The sequence below is a fragment of the Marmota marmota genome, unplaced genomic scaffold (genome assembly GCF_001458135.2).
Source record: "Marmota marmota marmota unplaced genomic scaffold, marMar, whole genome shotgun sequence".
Lineage (NCBI taxonomy): Eukaryota > Metazoa > Chordata > Mammalia > Rodentia > Sciuridae > Marmota > Marmota marmota.
Genome location: NW_026000153.1, coordinates 2,280,458 through 2,301,121, shown reverse-complemented (window position 1 = coordinate 2,301,121; position 20,664 = coordinate 2,280,458). Strand labels below are relative to the sequence as shown.

The following is a 20,664-nucleotide window of genomic DNA, read 5'->3' as shown; positions in this document are numbered from 1 at the left end:
TTATTAAGGTGGTGAATTTTATGTTAAGTGTTTTTTACCACTTTTTTAAAAAATTCATTTTGAGTGTCTGAGTGACTAGATAGTATACACTGGAGGGAATTGTGGGTTTAATTTTGAAAAGACTGAGTTTGAGGGGTTTGGGGGTATCCAGGTAGAGATGAGAGATGCACAGATGCCACAAATAACTCAACTCTCAGGTCAGCATGAGCAAGAAAGAAGAAGCAGAAGAAGCCGAAGCAGCAGAAGAAAAAAAGCCCCTTTATTGTACACAGCAGTCTTTTTACAGTACTGTGAACATAGAAGGCAGCCTTCCAACAGCAATAAATCAGGTCTTTAGGCTAGTTAAACATAGTATACAGAAGTCTTACTTTCTAATCAGAAGTGACCCACTTCTTATGGCTTAATCTACTCTTGGCCCGGAGCATACTGAGCTCTGCTCTTTGTTAAGAACAGATAAAAATTTTCTCAGCGCCCTCCTAGCCCACTTGGCAGAACATCCCGTTGGCGAACAAGTCCTACCAAGGACAGCAAACACCTCGTTTTCAAGCGTGTCTGCTGTTACCTATCTAAACCTGACAGAACCTGGAACCTCCCGTTTGCAGGCAGGCCCCATCAAAGAAAACAAACATCTTGTGTGCAAGTATGCTAACTATCACCTTATTATCTATCACCTTATTATCACCTTATCTAGACCTTGACAGGACATCCCGTTTGCAGGCAGGCCCCATCAAGGACAGTAAGCATTGCGTTTTCAAGGTCACAGTCACATCTGATTCTCTACACACTGATATACTAAGAGCACAGGCTCTGAAGCCAGCCCACCATGGTCCAGCTGGCTCAGTCACTCACCACAAAAATTGTGCCTCAGTTTCCTCCTCTGTAAATCTGAGGAAATAAAAGCACCTACTTCCGAGGATTGTTATGAGAATTCACAAGATGATCCATATAAATCACACTGTGTCGTGCCTGGCTACCAGTAAGTACCTAAAAACTTTGGCTCTTTTTATAGTTAATGTCTACATGTCTGATTATTATGCATCTGCAAACATGTCTACATTGTCTAGTATGGAGTCTGGGGCTCAGGGACTAAGCAGAAGTTAGAAAATTAATAAAAGATCTGGTGGATATGAAATCCATCTGGATATGCCAGTCAAAATCAATTTTGAAATCTGATAATTTCATTAGCTCAGCCATCCTTCTCATAGACATAGTTTGCATTTGAATTTTTAGAAATACCAAGAAACAACTGGAGTAGATACCCAAAAAAGTCCAGAACAATTGATTTTCTTAGCCATTATTTCCATTTGAAGAGAAATAGTAACTTCTCTAGAATTGCTTCCTCTCATATCTTCCTTCTGAATCCTGGTTTCCAGAGAGAGGGACACTGGGCTTATACTAGAGTTTGGGTCATGGATGTGATTCTCTTTGTTCCACTGAGGAATCAGGACCACCCTGGTTAAGGTTATCAATTTCTGTATTTCTGAAGTGATCTATGACCTTTCACCTAGAACTTAGACTTCAAAACACATGGATACAATCTTGAAATAGTCTCTTAATTATGAATTAATAATATACCAATACATCATCCATAAAATAACCTAATATCCCAAAGAATTAAAGAGAGAGTAAAATTAAGAATACAGTTTAATTAAAGACTACTATCCTCTCCTCAGACTATACTCAAAAGTCTTAAAAACAGCATACTACAGGGACACAGCCACATCAATGCTTATAGCAGCACAATTCACAATAGCTAAACTGTGGAGCCAACCTAGAAGTCCTTCAGTGGATGAAAGGATTTTAAAAATGTGGCATATATACACAATGGAATTTTACTCAGCATTAAAAAAGAACAAAATCATAGCATTTGCAGGTAAATGGATGGCGTTGGAGAAGATAATGCTAAGTGAACTTAGCCAAACCCCAAAAAACAAATGTTGAATGTTTTCTCTGATATAAGGAGGCTGACTCATAGTGGGGTAGGGAGGGGGAGCATGGGAGGAATAGATAAATTCTAGATAGGGAAGAGGGGTGGGAGGAAAAGGGAGGGGGCAGGGGATTAGCAAGGATGGTGGAATGCGATGGACATCATTATCCAAGTGCATGTATGAAGACATGAATTGGGTGTCAACATACTTTATATACAAACAGAGATATGAAAAATTGTGGTATATATGTGTATTAAGAATTGTAATGCAAAAAAACCAAAGTACATGTATAAAGGCATGAATTGGCATGAACGTACTTTATATACAGAGATATGAAAAATTGTGCTCTATATGAGTAATAAGAATTGTAATGCATTCCACTACTGTGGTGTATTTAAAAAAATAAAATCAATAAAAGATAAAAAAAAAAAAGACTACCTTATGACCCAGCTAAACTACTCCTAGGTATTTATCCTAAAGGATTAAAGTCATCTTACTACAGTGATATATGCATGCCCATGTTTATAGCAGCACAATTCAAAAAAGCCAAGCTATGGAATTAGTCTAGGAGTTCATCCATAGATGAATGGATAAAAAAAATGTGGTATATATACACGATGTCATTTTATTCAGCCATAAACAAAAGTGAAATTATGGCATTTGCAGGAAAATGGATGGAATTAGAGATCATGATATTAAGTGAAATAAGTCAAATTCAGAAGGTCAAGGGTCCTATGTTTTCTCTTATATGTGGAAGCTAGAGGAAGAGAAAGGAGAGGGTAGATCACCTAAAAATCAAAGGGAAATCAATAGTGGGAAAGGACCAAGGAATAGAAAGAGGGGAGGGAGGGGAAAATGCTAGGGAGTGATATTGGTCAAATTATATTTTATATTGTGTGCATGTACATGTAATCACAAATCCCATCATTAAGTGCAACTATAATGCATCAATAAAAATGTGGAAAAAAGAGAAAAAGTAACCTAATATATTCATTATAAAAATCATAATTAAATCAGGAGGTACTCTTTTTAAAAATTCTTAATGATATAATTAGAGCTAACTTTTCACTATCAAGAAGGAAGCTGCAAATAAAGGAGGAAGATCCAAATGATCCCTATGATGTTGCACTGAAACCAGAGATATCAGTTTAAAATGCAGACACACATGGACATGGATGTTGAGTTGAATACACGTGTGCATGGGTTAGAGTACACACACATAATTCCTATCTGCTGAGAAAGTTTGTGACATTGATACCTCAGAAGCAAAAATCATGAAAAGTGGTTACTATGGAAGCTAATAGCCTTAGAGATCACAGTAATTCCTTTGTTGTTGTTGTTATTTATTTATTTATTTATTTATCTATTTAATGTGGTGCTGAGAATCAAACCCAGTGTCTCACACCTGCTAGGCAAGCCCTCTACCACTGAGCCACAACCCCAGCCCAGAGATCACAGTAATTCTTGAGGTCATCAAGGTATCACTTCCATACTTGATATAAGAAATAGTGACCCTGAATCATCAGGAAATGGTTAAAATTTAATCAATGGTGATAGTTTTATGGTTAAGAAGGCATGCAGAAGACTTCCTTTGATACTTAGCATCCAGCTCTTGATTTCTTAAGAACTGTTTTCCAATATAAGGCACAAGGGCTTCTTACAGAATTGATTGATTCAGGACTTGACAGGAAAGCATCAAACTGAGGTTGGAACATTTTATGATGCCACAACATAAGGATGTGCTTTTAAAAGAAGAGGGGCTTGTCAAAATACATAAAAGTTAAACAGGAGTGGTTCCCTGAGGGTAGAGAAGGAACCATTGGAAGAATAAAGTAAATAAAAATAGAATTGATTGATTATACTCCAAAAAATAAAATGAGTAGCCATGAATTGTTGCTGATATTAATTAATAATTAACTATTTCTTAAATTAAATTTTAAAAGGAAAATAAGGAACAATTCTTTCTTACAGAAAAATTCTAATTTTAAAAAGTGGAAGAAATAAGGGGAAATCATCATTTGGTAAGCACTACAGTTTTAACTATTGTAGGCAGGATACACTAATGGGGACTAAAATGAGTGGGTATATACTTGAGAAATGACATTATATAAGCATAGCCTCAAAGTATCCCACCCAAGATATTGGACTAACAATGGAGAAATACATCAGATACCACCTTAACCAAATATTCAAAAAACACAGACATTGGTGCAACCACTCTGGAAAGCAGTGTGGAGATTCCTCAAAAACTTGGAATGGAACACAATTTGACCTGGTTATACCACTCACAGGTATATATCCAAAGGAATTAATTAACATACTACAGTGATGCAGCCACATCAATACTTATAGCATTTTAACTCACAATAGCTACAGTATGGAAACAACCTAAGTGTCCTTAAACAAATGAATCGATAAAGGAAATGTGGTATGTATACACAATAGAATATTACTCAGCCGTAAAAAAGAATGACTATATGAATTTTTCCAGTAAATGGATGGATCTGGAGATTGTCATGCTAAGTGAAATAATACTAAAAAACAAAGGTTGAATGTTCTTTCTGATATGTGGATGCTAACACACAACAAGGAGGGATTGGGGAAGAATAGAAGATCATCGGATTACACAAAGGGGAATGAAGGGAAGGAAGAGGGGATGGGAATAGGAAAAACGGTAAAATGAATTGGACATAACTTTCCTATATTCATATATGAATACAGCACAGTGAAACTCCATATCATGTACAACCACAAGAATGAGATCCTAATTAGAATAAGATATAATCCATGTGTACATATAATATGTCAAAATCCACTCTACTGTCATGTATATCTAAAAAGAACAAATTAAAAAATAAAGAAAAGAACAGAACAGACATCTTACAGCCCCTGATTACTGTGCATTGAGAAGGGTACAACATCTCTTACATGATATTTACCCTGAAAATGTATAATCTCAACATAATCACATTAAACATTAGACAAACCCAAAACAGGGACATTCTACAAAATCACTGACCAACACTCTTCAAACATGTCAAGGTCATGAAAGACAAGGAGCTCTCACAGATTCAAAAAGACTTAGGGGATATGACAACTAAATACAATGTGGGATCATGGACTATATCCTGAGTCAGACAAAGGACATGAGGGTGTAAACAAGGGGAATTCAAAACTGTGCATAACTTAGTTAATTATGCCTTGGTATTATGCCTATGAAAATTTCCTGTGGGGTGGTTATGCAACATGTTACCATTTGGGGAACACAGGTTGGATGCTATATGTGAACTCTACTGTTTTTGCAACTTTTCTATATGCCTAAAATTGTTTCAGGATAAAGAGTTGAAATAGGGCATGGTGGCACATACCTGTAATTCCAGCACCTCGGGGAGACTGAGGAGTATCTCAAGTTCAAGGCCAGCCTCAGCAATACAGCCAGACCCTCAGCAACTTAGCAACAGCCTGTCTCAAAACAAAAAATTTTAAAAAGGACTGGGGATGTATGCAGCGATAAAGCACCCCTGGGTTCAATTATTTATTTTGTTTTGTACCGAAAAACAAAACAAACAAACAAAAAAGATATAAAGTAAAAAAAAAAAATCTTTTTTTTAAAAAAATATTCTTGGTTATAAATGGACACAATACTTCTATTTTATTTTTTTATTGGAGCTGAGAATTGAACCCAGTGCCTCACAAGTGCTAGGCAAGTACTTCAGCACTGGGGCACAACCCAGCCCCTGAAAAAAATTCTTAATGAATTTTGTTGGTTAAATTTTTTTTTTCATTTTTTTGGATTAATTCCAAATGATTTTCTGACGTTTTGCTAAAATACCCATGTTGCTCAACATATAATTATGAGCAATGTGTATAGACTAGCATTCTCCTCTTTCCCTCCTTAAATGTAACTTCATTTATTCACTGAATAATTTGACTAAACAGTGGTAGCACCCACTGTGTATGAAAAGCCTCGTGCTAGGCACAGAGGACAAGAAGTTGAAGAGTACTTGGTCACTGCTCTTGAAACAATGTTCAGAACTGTAGGGATCATTACCATAAACAAGGAAATCAGTATAAATGTGTTGCTTTCTAACATGCAGGTGAACAAAGGGCTTTGGGATATAGAGAAGCTACTTGTCTTCCCCTATTTAAAAATAATTCAGTGTCTAACATATTGACAGAGCCTGCACAATTATGTGTAAAAAGCATACATTTTTCCATAATGTACTATATCACAGTTGGCAGAGCAGTTAGCAGGGTTGGGATTTTGAGCTCTTCCCACTCTTGAGGGAAGAGAACATTTCCACAAGTTGTCCTTGGGGTCTCTGAGCAAGAGTGAGACAAAGAGTAAGACTTTCCTTTGCAAAAGAAGCTGTCTTCCCACTTCCTGCCTCTGAAAATACAGACTGCATTTTCCTATTGAAAGCCATCAATTGCAATTGAAATCAATTCTCCTAGAAGAAGGAGACTTAAGGGATCACCAGAGCTCAACTTAATGACAGGAGAGGTCAATCAAATTCTCAGCAAAGAGCTCAAGTAATTTACTTCATTTCTGAGATATGGCTCTAGAGTACCAACTACCCATGCCACTTTTCATAACTACAGGTAAATTGAATAATTGGCACAATTCATTTCCCCAGCAAGACGGCCCTGTCGATTCTATTCTGAGGTGTCTGTGGGGACTGTTATGGTTTAGATCTGGAATGTCCCCCAAAGGCTGATGTGTTAAAGGCTTGGTCCCCAATGCAGCAGTGATCACAGGTATGGCCCTTGGGAAGTGATTGGATCAAGAGGGCTCTAACCTCATCAGTGGATTAATCCATTGAGGTATTCATAGTTTGAATGGAAAATTGAAAGATGGTAGGAATTATGGGAGATAGGACCTAGTAGAAGGGAGAAGGTCTTTGGGTATGTGCCCTTGGGAACAGTATCTTGTCCCTGGCTCTTTCCTCTTTCTTCTTCTCTCTCCTTCCTGCTGCCACGAACTGAGTCATTCTCCTCCACCTTTCACCATGATGTTCTGCCTTGTCTTAGGCCCAAAGCAATGGAGCCAACCAAACAAGGAGTGAAATCTCTTAAGCATCAAAATAAACCTTTCCTCCACCAAATTGTTTTTTTTTTCCAGATATTTGTCACAGTGACAAAAAACTAACACAAGTACCAACAAACCTGCTCCAAATATCTCACCTCACACATCCCTGATCGATGTTCTTCTTCCTGTATTTCAACCTCTTCCTTTCTCTGCTCCTTCCCTTCATACTATAAACCTGCCCAGGTCTCTCTTTCCTGCTTCCTGAACCCTCCTGAGGTGGACTCTGCCCTCCTTGAACAGAAGGCAGATGGCTGGGAGTAGTACAAAAAAATACTTTTTTCTGCCCAAATAAAGACAATAAATAAATGAATAAATAAAAACAATTCCTCCTTTTGACCTTTACCCATCTCCTTCCCTCCTCATAGTCTTTGGTGCCTCAAAGTCTTTGAGTCCAACACTGAACTCATTGTTTACCTCCACATTCATGAACAAACAGCATGCTTCCTGCCTCTATATCATGGTCTTGCCTCTATATCATGTTACCTCTATATCATGATCTTGGTTGGTGACTCCTCTAGTATCAAAGCACAGAGCCAGAGTCTGGACATGGTCCCATAATCTTGCCTATCTCTTCTCACCTAAGTGGTCAAGAATTTCCATCAGTCTTACCCCCTTCATGTCTTTCAAATCCATTCCTGCCCCCTGACCCTCTATCCCCATCACCACTGCCTGAACTCAGGGTCCCTCTGTCTTCCCTGGACTATTAAAATAGCCAATCCCCTCTTCCCCCGCCTCCTCTCTCACCCCATCTTTCACCTGTTCAGGTGCAGATCTGCCTCCCCACCTCCTGGATGGAAACATTTGGGAGGTTTCCTTGCTGTGGCTTGCATGGTTTCTCTTTACTAGTTCTTACTAATCTCAAATCCTCCTTTCTGCCTCCATAATAAGAATTGTTATGGAAAGCTTCCCTCATCCTAGAAAGTATAATACCAAATATTTGATTGGAGTTATATCATTTAATATTTGAAAAGTCTTTTGGTGGGGATATTATTTTTTTACCCTTCCCGACAGGTAATGAAACTAAAGTCAAGAATTTTGTTCAAAATTACAGGGATTGTAAGTGCTGAAGCTGGAATTTAGAACCCAAGTGTCCTGGCACCAGTCCTCTAAGTCCATAACCTAGACATGCACACACTGGAAATCTGAATGATCACTATTTGCGCACAAAAAAATACTGTTTAATGACATTATTATTTTCCTCTCAGAATATACTTCTTCTACTTATTTGACTGATGCTTTCAAAAGGCCACTCTAATATCACTTGTATGAAGATTTCTTGTCCTTCTTCTCCACGGGCCTCGATCCAGTCTTTTATGATCTGGTTCCTTACACACATCCACCCTCACCCACACACAAACCATGCAATTCTGGAATTGTTTACTTTTGTGACTCATTATTTGGTTTGGACTTGTTAACTTCTGCCACAGTCTGGCTGGGCACAAATGCCGCAGTCTGGCTGGGCACACAATCACAAGCCACCACACAGCTTGTAGATTCAAACTGCCACTCTTTATTCCCGAACTCACACCAGCTGTCTACAAACACGTTCTGGGGAAATCCATGTTCTCTGCCCAAATCCACGTTCTCTGGGCTTCTATCTCCAAAATATACTGTCTGAATCCCGTGAGAACTCAAGGGGAACTCAGGCAGCAGGATACGCCCTATTCCCAGCAGGAATAATCTTAAACCTTAAACCTGGAACCTAAACCGGGAACGCCCTAATCCGCCTTGGTCCTTGAACAAGGTCACCTACATTCAATGTCACTGCAACATGGGGTACGCTGGCAAGGAAATTGTCATACCTATTTGGCTAATGGCTCCCAGCAAACTTCTTTGCCTTATTCCCCAGCAACTGGCAAAGGATCTGGTACATATTTTTTAAAGTTTCTTTTTAACCAAATGGATCATTTTTAAATTTTATTTATTTATTTATTTTTGCAGTATTGTGGATTGAATCCAGAGTCTCTCACATGTTAAGCAAGTATTCCACCTCTGTGTTACATCTCCAACCCCAAAGAACCAGTTTTTATGCAGGTTTTACTGTCTTTGGCATTTTTCGAGAAAGTAATGTGACAATAGTACTTTTTTGACAGTTTAAAAATAAACACAATAGCAGGAAGATATAAGCAGTTCAAATGTCCATCAAAACATGAATAAATAAACAAAATTCGGTGTATACAAACAACAGAATATTGTTCAAATTTAACAAGGAGTGAAATTTTGATACATGCTATAATATGGATGTACCTTGAGGACTTACTGTTAAGTGAAATAAGACAAGACACAATAGGAAAAATAATGTATGTTTCTATATATGTGAAATCTCCAGAGGAGTTGACTCTATAGAGACAGGAAGTAGAATGGTAGTTCCCAGGGGTGGGTGGGAGGAGGTAATGGGGAGTTTTGTTTGATGGGTATAGCACCTGGTGACGGATGGTGGTAATCATTACCCAATTATGTGAATGTACCTAAAGCCACTGAACCATGCAATTAAATGGTTAAAATGTTATGTTATGCATATTTTAACACATTAAAAAAGAACAGCAAGAACAAAATAGGCAAAAACTATCAAAGCCATTAAAAACAAGAAAAATTGCCACAGCCGGGAGAAACCTGAATTAGGAGCACCAAACATGTGATATCCTAATGGGATCTTGGAACAGAAAAAGGATGTTAGGTTAAAACTAATGAAATATGATTAAATCATGAATTTTAGTTAGCACCATTTCATGTGTGTGTGTGTGAGTGTGTGTGTATGTGTGTGTGTGTGTGTGTGTGTGTGGTGTTGGGGATTGAAGTCAGGGCCTTGTGCATGCGAGGCAAGCACTCTACCAACTGAACTATATCCCCAGCCCACTAGTTAGCACCATTGTATCAATAATGATTTATTAATTAGAACAAATGTAGTAAACTAACTTAAGTGTAATGTTATCAATTTAAGCAAATAGTAGGGAAAACTGTATGTCAGGTATATAAAGAACTCTACACTAGCTTCATAATTTTTTGTAAATTTAAAACTATCCTAAAATTAAAAATATATTAACATATTTAAAAGTCCATTAGATTTCCCCTTTATTAAGAACACCCAGATCCAATTAATCATGGTAATGTATTTTAGAATCAAATCTCAAATTAGCTTTATTCATTATGATCAAGAAGAAATTAAAAAACATATCTATTCTTCAACCTTTAGCCAATGACAGCAAATATTTCATGCAAAGGATATGATTTAAGTGGAAAATGTAGAACTTATTTCAAACAGTGCAGGTGCTGAAGTCTTAACCTGGTTTTGATTAAGACAAACCCACCAAGGTCAGAAGGCCTGAAATATTGAATATTCCTTCATACCATAAATAAGTCAGATTTTGGGGCTTTCTTGTTGCAAAGGACACTAATAAATTAGAAAAAAGAAGGGACTGGCTACTCAAACATGGTTTACAATGATCTCAAGAACCCATGAGGTTGCATGTTCCAACATCCATTTCCTCCTATCTCACTACCTTCTTACTCAGCCTGGTGACTCTGTTCTAAGAGCATAAGGGTGGGTAATAGGATTTGGATAAAAAGCAAGCATAAGTGGGAAGAAAAGACAACAAAAAGGCAGTGTCATTTCCTTCTGAAATCACGGTTCAGTGATCACGAATGAGCTCCCTCTGGACTAGGATCCACTCCCCGGTAACCTGGGACACTGTGCCAGATCACATGTCTGCTCTTGCAGGCAGGGAGCAGGAGCCAGAGGTGACCCAAGCATAGCTGGGTGAGGCCTGCCAGCCAGTCTTCCAAGAAGCGGGTTGTCTGGTCTTTCTGAGGTTTAATCCAGAACACGGGGCTGGGTCAGAAATGAGTGGGTTTCTAGCTGACTGGGAGCACACCAAGCCAGCTTCCCAGAATTGTGTCCCTGGGTCTTCTCTGTATGCTATCATTACAGCCAGCTGCAGGCCAAAATATTATGCTGCTCTCATCAGCAGAACAGTCCTATCACAGAGAAGTAGGGCTAAGAATGTTAACTTGAACCACCATGCTTGTTTACAATCTGGTTGGCCATGAGAATAAATTTCTCTCTCTCTCTCTCTCTCTCTCTCTCTCTCTGTGTGTGTGTGTGTGTGTGTGTGTGTGTGTGTGATATTGAGAACTGAACCCATGACTTTGAAGATACAAGGCAAGCACTCTACCATTGAGCTATAGCCCCAGTCCTCTACCCATTTTCTTATGATTACCACCAAGGTTTATTTTCAAGACTTCACAGCAACCTCTGGCATAAGAGAGAGATCAATTGAGATAAAGATGGGGATGGAGATAGAGATAGAGACAAAGACACAGAGATGGAGTGGGAGACAGAGAGAGGCAGATAGAGATCATTAAATAGAGTACTGATCCATTTAACAGCTATTTATTGAGTACCTATTAATGCAGGGAATATGATAAAGACAGGGCCCCTACCTTAAGGAACTTCCAGTCTATGGGGAATTGAGATACACAAATAATATTACAGATTTTACTGAGATTGCAGAGATGGTAAAAAAGGGAAATGATTGAATCTACCAGGTAAAGCTGGGACACATTCCCCAGAAGAGGTGACTTTTATGCTGGGTTGTCAGGAAGAACTAGATTTATCCTGATAGAGATTCAGAGATTTTCAAAGGAAGGTAGCAGCTCACAGTAGAGCTATATGTATGGAGGACTTTGATTGGGCCTGGGACTGGGGAGCAGTTCCGAGCAGGGAGCATCATACATGTGGACTTCAGGTAGGGAGGATGGCTTTGGGCTCATCAGGACAGGGCCTTGGAGCTGGGCTGAGTAGCTAGATTCTGTCCTATGTCCCCAGTGTGTTATGTCTTTCCATCTCTGCTGACCTCATCACCCTGCAGCTTGAGTCTGGGTGACTGCAGGCTCCTGCTAATGGACCTCTCCCAGGCATTCTCCCTTCCAACCTCTTCTCCACACTGAAGCCTGAGGGAGCACTGGTACCCTTCGCTGGAATTCAGAACAGGCAAATCTAGTTTGTAGTGAAAGAGAAAGCAGAGCTGCAGTTGCCAGGGGCCTGGGACTGACTACAAAGGAGCCAGAGGGAACTTTTTTTTTTTTTTTTAAATACACTCTACTCTCATGTATATGTTTTTATTATTATTTTTTAAATTTATTTATTTATTAGGTGTAGATGGACACAACGCCTTTATTTATTTTAGAGAGAGAGAGAGAATTTTAATATTTATTTTTTAGTTTTTTGGCGGACACAACATCTTCGTTTGTATGTGGTGCTGAGGTTCAAACCCAGGCCACACGCATGCCAGGCGAGCGCGCTACCGCTTGAGCCACATCCCCAGCCCAAGGAGGGAACTTTTTGAATGATGGCAGTGCATTCTATTTTGACTATGCTGGTGGTTGCTCACTGAGCTGCTCACTCAACAAAGGGGCATTTTACTGCTTTAAAATTACACCTGGGTGCAACTGATTTTTAAATTTAAAGCAACCACGTTTGTTTGCCCTGGGATGAAGACCAGTACCCTGGACATGGCCCCTGGATTCTGCATAGACTATGGCTTTCTTCTGCCTCTTCCTGGACCTCCCCCTCTCCACCGCTCTCCTCCAGCCTCACCAGATTTCTTGTGTCTACAGGACTCAATGTGGCCTCCTTCTCATGGGGAACCGTGCCTATGATGCTCTTTCTGATCAGAATGCTCGTCCTCTCCCTGCTGCTGGCCTTGCCCAGCCAACTGTGGCTCATCTGCTAGAAGGCAGTTCAAGTCTTACTCTTCAGGAGGCATTTCCTGTTGCTCTTGCCTGAACTGCTCCTGTGCAACCCGTGAAGGGTTGTTCAGCCTCTCTGTTGTGCTGTATTCACCACTATTTCCACTGCTTAGCCCAGTGTCTGATGTGGTCAGGGATCAATGTGTCTCAATGAATAAACCTATCTAAGGATTTCAAAGAGGTTTAAGTGTTATAACATACATGTGTACATGTTTCTAATAGAGATTTTCAACTAAGATGTTTGAAAATGTCTCTCGGGCATTTCTGTTTCTCATAATGCCTGCAGGGTGCTATTACCATGTAGCAGCCCCAAGCCAGGCATGCTAGATGTACCTCAGTGCTCAGGACAGCTTTCTTAAGGACACTGTTCTTGGAAGATCACCCTACTTGTGCTGGGGGTAAGTTGTGGAATGTGGAAGAAGAGAAAGAAAAAAGGAATGTGGGGAAGTTGAAATTTGAGTGACTAACTGGAAAACAGAATCATCCCAAACCAGGAGTGGCTTAGCTGGGGAGGAAGCACTTACTAAATACAATAGAATTTGAATGAAAAGAGTGAAGGTGGAAAATTGAGAGGTATTTGGAAAATGGAATCAACAAACTGGGTGATCAATGGAATGAGAGAGTCCCCCTTTGAGGAACAGTATAAAGACAAAGGTAGATGTAAGGCGTGACCTTGGGCAAGTTACTTAACCTCTCTGAGACAAATTTTCTCATCTGTAAAATGGGGATAAAAATAACACCCATATCCAGGGTGGTTGTGAGGATCAATGAACTGAATTGATATATGTAAAACATCTGGAGCACTGCCTGACATACACTAAGCAATAAACATTTGATATTGTAGCTATAGATACAGGAATAAATAGATACAGAGAAATATCAACAGTGAAGAGTGGATGGAAAGGATGAATGAATGGATGGATAAATGGAGGATAAATAGATAAATTACAAAGAGATTAATGAATGGATACTGAATGTGGGAGATAAAGGAGAGAGCTGATTCCTGATTTTTTTTTTTTTAAAGCAGTCACAGACTTGGCCAAATCTATCCACACCTTCCCTTCTTCTTTCTTTATGTTCAGAGATCAGAGTACTCGCTTTATAGGACAGGGCCATAGTGATTAACCTACCCTGGATCGGGGCTATCATTGGAAGGATGAAGCAGGCAAAGTATCACCATCTACCTGAGCTGGTGCCCTAATGCTGGGTTCACAAAATCTGACTATTCCAATAACTTAAGAAAATGGTGAAGAAAGCATGCAAATACACAGAAGTACCTTTTCAAAATCAGAGGATGGCTCTGTGGCCTTAGGGGTCTGTGGAAAGAGAATGAGCCACTGGAATTCTTTATTCTTATATAGGGGACACACAAGGGGAGATTCCATGGAACATTCTATCCCAAAAAGGGCAAAGGGGTAGGATTACAAAGGAACAAGTGGTATAATTCAACCCCATCCAGTGACTCCCACTCTTGGAGCCACACCTCTCTTATCAGAGCAGAGGTTAAGCCCAATGTATTGTCAGGTGCAATAACTGTTCAGTACCCCTTTACTCAGGACTTAAAGGAGTGCACATAGCTTCTGTCCAGAGCAGCTCCTGACAGCAAAGGGCTGATGTGACAAGAATGTGACAGGCTTACCGTATTAGTCTGTTTTCTGTTGCTATAACCAAATACCAGATGCAAAGTACTTACAAAGAAAAGAGGTTTATTTAGCTCATGGTTTTGGAAGCTGAAAGTTCAAAGTCAGGTGGTCCATCTGTATGGCTTCTGGTGAGGGCCCCCTGAGATAGGGCAGAGGAGCAGAAATGTAAATGACAGAGAAGCAGAAAGGAAAATGCATCCCAAGAATGTGACTTTAGAACAGCCCACTTTTATGAGAACTAACTGGGGTACCACAAAGCCATATTAATCTCTTCCAAAGGCACTGCCCAGTGACCTAATCACCTTCCACTAGGCCACATCTCTTGAAGATTCCACCACCTCTCACCACACTTGGGACCAAATGTCCGACACATGAAATTGTTGGGGGACACACTCAAACCATCTCCAGACGATAGCACCACACCCAGAAGGACTCTGTGAAGCATGAGGCTCAGGACAGTCAGAGCTCTTGCAACCTCAGTTCAGGCACTCAAAGGGGCTTCCAAACTGCTCCACCTTCCCCCACTCGGTTTTCTTGCTCTCTAAACATGTGGTTGCCTGCCACTTTCTGCATTACCTTGCCAACCCCACTGCTCATGTTCTATGCCCTTGCCACATCTTTGGCCTTGGACAACTTCACTCTTTGTGTTCTGCTAATCTCCCATATAGTTTTCAAGGTCAGCGTGAACCCTTCTTGGCTCCTTCCGGTTTAGGGGCTCACTCTTGTACCTGCCCAATGCAGTCGTCTGTATACCAGAATGACAACACTGTCCTCATGGATTTGTTTACTTGCCTGGCTCCCCCAGGGGCCAGGATGCCTTTTTTGTTTTGTTTTGTGGTGGGGAGTGGGGGGGTGCCTTTAATGCAGGAGTTACATTTGCATCAGTCAAAGGTTGGTTTATAGAGCCATTGAGAGGGGAAAGAAAGGCTCAAGATGAAGTTTTCAGGAATCACTCCACACAGCCACATGGCAGAACGTGGCCTCTGGGGGAGCCACTGAGTCTCCAGACTGATGATGGTACCACATTAGCATAATGAGAAGCTACCTTCTCTCTACATATCTCTCATAGTCAAATCTCAAAAAGATTCATTCTCTGGTTTGCTGTCATCATCCAGGTTTGGATGATGTTTCCTGCACCAGGACACTCCCAACTCTATAAATTTCGGATTAGTTAGGAGAGATTGATTGCTTTAGGAATCAAGTGCTCAGTGTGGTCCAAAGAGATTTAGCCAATAGAAGTCAAGTTCATTTGCTTCCAAAGGGAAGGCTGCTGGGGGTGAGGATGAGACCAATACACTTCCTCCTCCTTTTTTGCTGAGAGAGTGGATTTCCTCCTACCAGTAAAGTTCATTGGTGGTGAATGATGGAAAATCAATTGCCTCTCTGGGTATCAATTAAATTTAACTATGCTCTTCACTTAACATTCTTTTTAGTTCACGCCTGACATAGAATAAATCTGCTCTAACAAAACAGGCCAGGGTCACAGAATTTTGATAATAGGAAGAAATTCAGGGGTTGTAAAATGCAATAGTCACCAAATATTACTTTGTAGCAAAAGGAGAAAGATGGGAAGATATAGCAAGTTAATTTTATCTAAATGAATTCAATTTAAAGAGCTGGCCTTATTCTGAGACTTTTTTGTCCTTCTCCTTCTTTGATATATGCTATTTGTAATTCACAACTTCTGTGTGTTTAGGCTTTTCTTGGCAACATGAAAATTAGATTGTTCTTTGACGATCTAATGATCTCTTCTAGTTGCCTGCTGATTTTTAATCTTATTCTCATCATTGTGAAGGCCTAGGCCATAGCTTCATGATGATGAGTTCTTGTGTTACTGTCTTCTCGTCAATTTTATCCTTTGTTTCCAATCATCTATTGGGATATTGAGCTGGTGCTTAAACATGTGGTCAGACCTCATGGTGAAGGTCATATTTTTTAATTTTTTTGGTACCAGGGATTGAGTTCAGGGGCACTCAACCACCAAGCCACATCCCCAGCCCTATTTTGTATTTTATTTAGAGACAGGGTCTCCCTGAGTTGCTTAGTCCCTCACTGATACTGAGGCTGGTTTTGAACTCACAATCCTCCTATCTCAGCCTCCTAAGTGGCTGGGATTACAGGCATGCACCATTGTGCCTGGCAAAGGGCATATTTTCTATGATTCTTTGTCACCAGTTCCATCTCATGTCATATCACAGGGAACATTTAGACATTCTTCTCTTATAAATGGGGCCAGATCATTTGTGAGAACATGAGCTGCAATTTGTGTTTTGTCTCAGCATATTTTATCCAACTTCAACTAGAATTATTTCTCCCCTTCTCTTAGCATTTACAAGTACACAATCTATTTTTACTTATCCTAACTCTGACTTTTATCCCGTCTATCCTTCTTCCATTATTATATTTTCCAGGATTTCTTTTTCTAGAATGGATTCTGATGATTTCAGCACTTCTTAAATCCAAACTTAATTCTTATAATTAGGTACAAGAATCTATGATTTACCCATTTGCAAGCATTTAATTTTTGAAATGCATGTTATTTTATTTCAGGTTGCTCCCCCAGGCCAGTGAGCACGCAGGTCCACTTCTTACCCTTCTCTTGTTCTGCTCTGTCTCCTAGGGCTGGATGAGCCCCCGCAGGCTGAGCCCTGGTTTCCAGCTGGGTTTGTTCAGTGGGAGGTATAAATGGGAGACAGAAAATAGAGGGGGCAGAAGATCAGGTACCAGCAACTGTGTCTCTCCTCTATGGTCTGACTGCTGCCAGGCAGGCCTAGTAGAATCCCCACTTCTGTCAAGTGACCTTGTTCCTCATCTGATATATGCCTCTCTCCTATACCCCTTCAGCCCAGTGGGTGGAGAGCTTTCTGATGGTGCTCAGCTCTGGAATGTGCCCCTTAATGTGGAAGACAACTTCCTGTATTAATCTCTGCTACAAATACCCAGGGTTGTTTTTTTTTTTTTTTTCTTTTTTCTAGGTTGGACCCTAACTGGCATAAAGATAAATTCTCAGAAGTGGACTTGCTGTGCCACACACTTCAGGACTTTCAAACTGAAGGTGGAAGAGATGGCTTCCTGCTGGCTTCTCTCCCTCAAGGCCTTCCTTCCACCTGTAGCTCTGTGTACGGTCAGGACCCCTTCCTTCTGCCACTCCATCTGTTGACACATCTCAGTCTCTGGGCATCGGATCATCCCTCCTGTCGCATTACATTTTTTAAATGATAAACAAAGCAAAGAGGTGAGACAGAAGGCTGCCACTTCCTGTGGTAATGGAGGTGTAGGCCTTCAGAATATGCCCAGGCAAGGGAAAGAGTAAGCAGCCATCTGGGTAGCTCCTGATGGGAGGGAGGGAGGATTGGAATAAATTGTTAATGTCTTCAAATTGTGGGAGCTAGGTGGGGAGTTACTGAATGAGATCTCCTCTTCATTTTCTGTCAGGGGGCGGGAGACATCTGGTCAGCCATGGCAGCCATTTCACCAGGTTTTGAATTTTGGCAGGACTAAATCAAGGAACAAAGTGCCTTTAACCTATCATGGAACTGATAGTCTTAGTGACTCCGACTCCATGTGCTTGGGCGGGAAGGCTCCAGGCACTGTCTCCCCAGGCCTGGAGATGGCTATAAATACTTCTGCTTCTTTCTCTTGTATCAGACAGGACTCTGGCTAGAAACCAGGCTATCATCCACCTTGGGTAAATGTCTGGCTTCATGTTGTGATTCATCAAATAAAAAATTATCAACTGTCTTTTTCAAGCTACTCTGAATTTGTGACCTTAAAGATTCTGTTTACATGGAGTATAATTCCCCATTCTTGTGGTTGTATGTGATGTGGAGTTACACTGGTCATGTATTCATATATGAACATAGGAAAGTTATGTCCAATTCATTCTACTGCCCTTCCCATTCCCCCTTCTGGAGTTTCGTATCTATCTTTGCATTTTTCCAGTACTGGTTGTGGATATACCCTTGAATCTTCTCCTTAGTCCATGGTTCAAAGCAATAAAATCAATGGGAGTCACCATCCTCATGGTATCATGGGGGCAGATGTGAAAGCCATAGCTAAACCTTTGGATTGATAGGCTTGTTTCAAAATGATACACTGAAAGAGCCTAGATTGGCCCGGATAGACTGGCCCCCATTTTCTCTGGACCCTTCTTTAATGTGTCCCTCCTGACCTCCCATAAGTGCCACTTTTGGATCCTGCCAAGTCCTCAACAGCTTTTCTATTGTGGAGACAGAGAAGCCTTAGCAAGCCAGAATCTTTCTCAGGCTGATTGGGGACAGTGGGCATGATAAAAGTCAATAGTCTTTTGCCACATAGATGTCAGTACACATAGATGTCATTTGTGAGTTACCACACGGTACCATAGGGTGAAAAGCACTCTGTCACTGAGGAAACTAACCGTGGGAAAGCAGCTAGAAATGAGATTATGCACTTTTGATTCTGTTGTTATAAACACTGGATGAGAGCATTCTGCAACCACCTCCACCTCTTTGATCCAGAAGAATAGCCAGCAGTTACCCATTGTACCTGCACACCAAGGAGTCGAGTTCCACAGCATGCCCTTCAGACAAGGTTTCCATCCTTAATCTGAGAGGGTGTTATTTGTGAATGTTCCTAGGATTGTATCATGTACTGTGAGGCCAAGAAAATAACATGGAAGTTGGAAATAGATATCTACTTAATTAATTGATTAAACATTTATTAGGTGCCTCCTACATGCCAAATAGAGTTCTACTCAGGGCACCAAAAATACATCAATAAATGAGAGAGGTGATCCCCAGCCCTCAAGAAGCTTATATTCTCATTAAAAGAATTACATAAGTAAAATAAATATGTACTATGAAATTAGGAATTGATACATACTAGTAAAAATTAAATAGATAAATAAAGCCTAGAAAGTAATTATTTTAGATGAAGTCGTCAGGGCAGGTAACTCTGAGTGGCATTTGAATTGAGACCTGAATGAGGTGAGGGAGTGACCTTGAAGATTGTTTGAGGCAATATAAACAGAACCCAATAGGACAGGCATGAGTTTGGCATTTGAAAAACAGGGAGGTGACAAGAGTGACTGGGCAGAATGTGAGGGGGAGAATGCTAGGAGACAGGTTTGAATCCCAGCAAGTACCACTCAGTAGCCAGAGGACTTTGATCAATTCTTAAATCTGTAGGAGCCATAGATTCAATGCAATTATAGCTGTCCCTCTGTACCCAGAGGAAATTGGTTCCAGGATCCCCAAGGATACCAGAATCCTCCAATGCTCAAGTCCCTTACTTAAAATAGTGTGGTATTTACATACAAGCTGAGCACCTCCCCCTCTATATTTAAATCATCTTTAGGTTACTTATAATTACTTATAATACATGATAAATTGTAAATGCCGTGTAAATAGTTGTTACAGGGTATTGTTTTGGGAATCATAACAAGAAAAACATATATATGTTCAGTTCAGGCACATTTTTCTTCCCAAGCAATTTCAATCTGAAGTTGCTTGAATCCACAAATGTGAAACCTGTGGATACGGAGAGCCAATGGTATTAAGGTTTTTTATAGCTAGTACTGAAACCCATACTGAGCTACGCTGAAGTAAAAAAGAGAATTTATAATAAGTATGTGAGAATGCCTCCCAGGAAGCAAGGGCCCTGATTCAATCAACTTTTTCACTGTTATGACTAAAAGATCCAACAAGAAAAATTTTAGAAGAGGAAAAGTTTACTCGGGGACTCAAGCTTTCAGAAGTCTCCATCCATAGGAGGCTGGCTCCATTCCTTAGGGCTCGAGGTGAGGCAGAATATCATTGCAGAAGAATTTCCTGGAGCAAAGCAGTTCATATGATGATCAGAAAGCAGAGAGAGACTCCACTCACCAGATACAAAATATGTACCCCAAAGCCAAACCCCCAATTCTCACCTCCACCAACCACACCCTACCCACCTTCACTTACCATTCAGTTAATCCCGTTCAGGGGATTAATTCACTGGTTGGGTTCTTCTCTGAATTTTCTTGCACTGTGATGCACTTTTTGGGGACACTTCACATCTAGACTATAACAGGCCCAAAAGGAGCAAGACCTCAGAAAAGAGCAAGAACAAGGAATTGTGTCTAACCAAACATCACCACCACCCGCAAACAATAAGACTGTTACTCTATCCCTCACATTTATTTCTCTCTGAAGACAAGATTTCTTATCTGTCTACAGATCAGAAGCCAGGCTTTGGAGGAAATCCTTTGTCTGCTCCTCTGTCCATAGAGATCTCT

The 20,664-nt window shown here is 40.3% G+C and overlaps 1 long non-coding RNA gene across 1 annotated transcript; it reads left to right on the top strand.

Moving 5' to 3' along the window:
• Positions 1–782: 782 nt before the first annotated feature.
• LOC125611486 lies at positions 783–18,149 on the top strand. Its single transcript, XR_007341645.1, has 2 exons — positions 783–976; positions 17,384–18,149. It is a non-coding gene; the product is annotated as an uncharacterized LOC125611486 (long non-coding RNA).
• Positions 18,150–20,664: the final 2,515 nt, after the last annotated feature.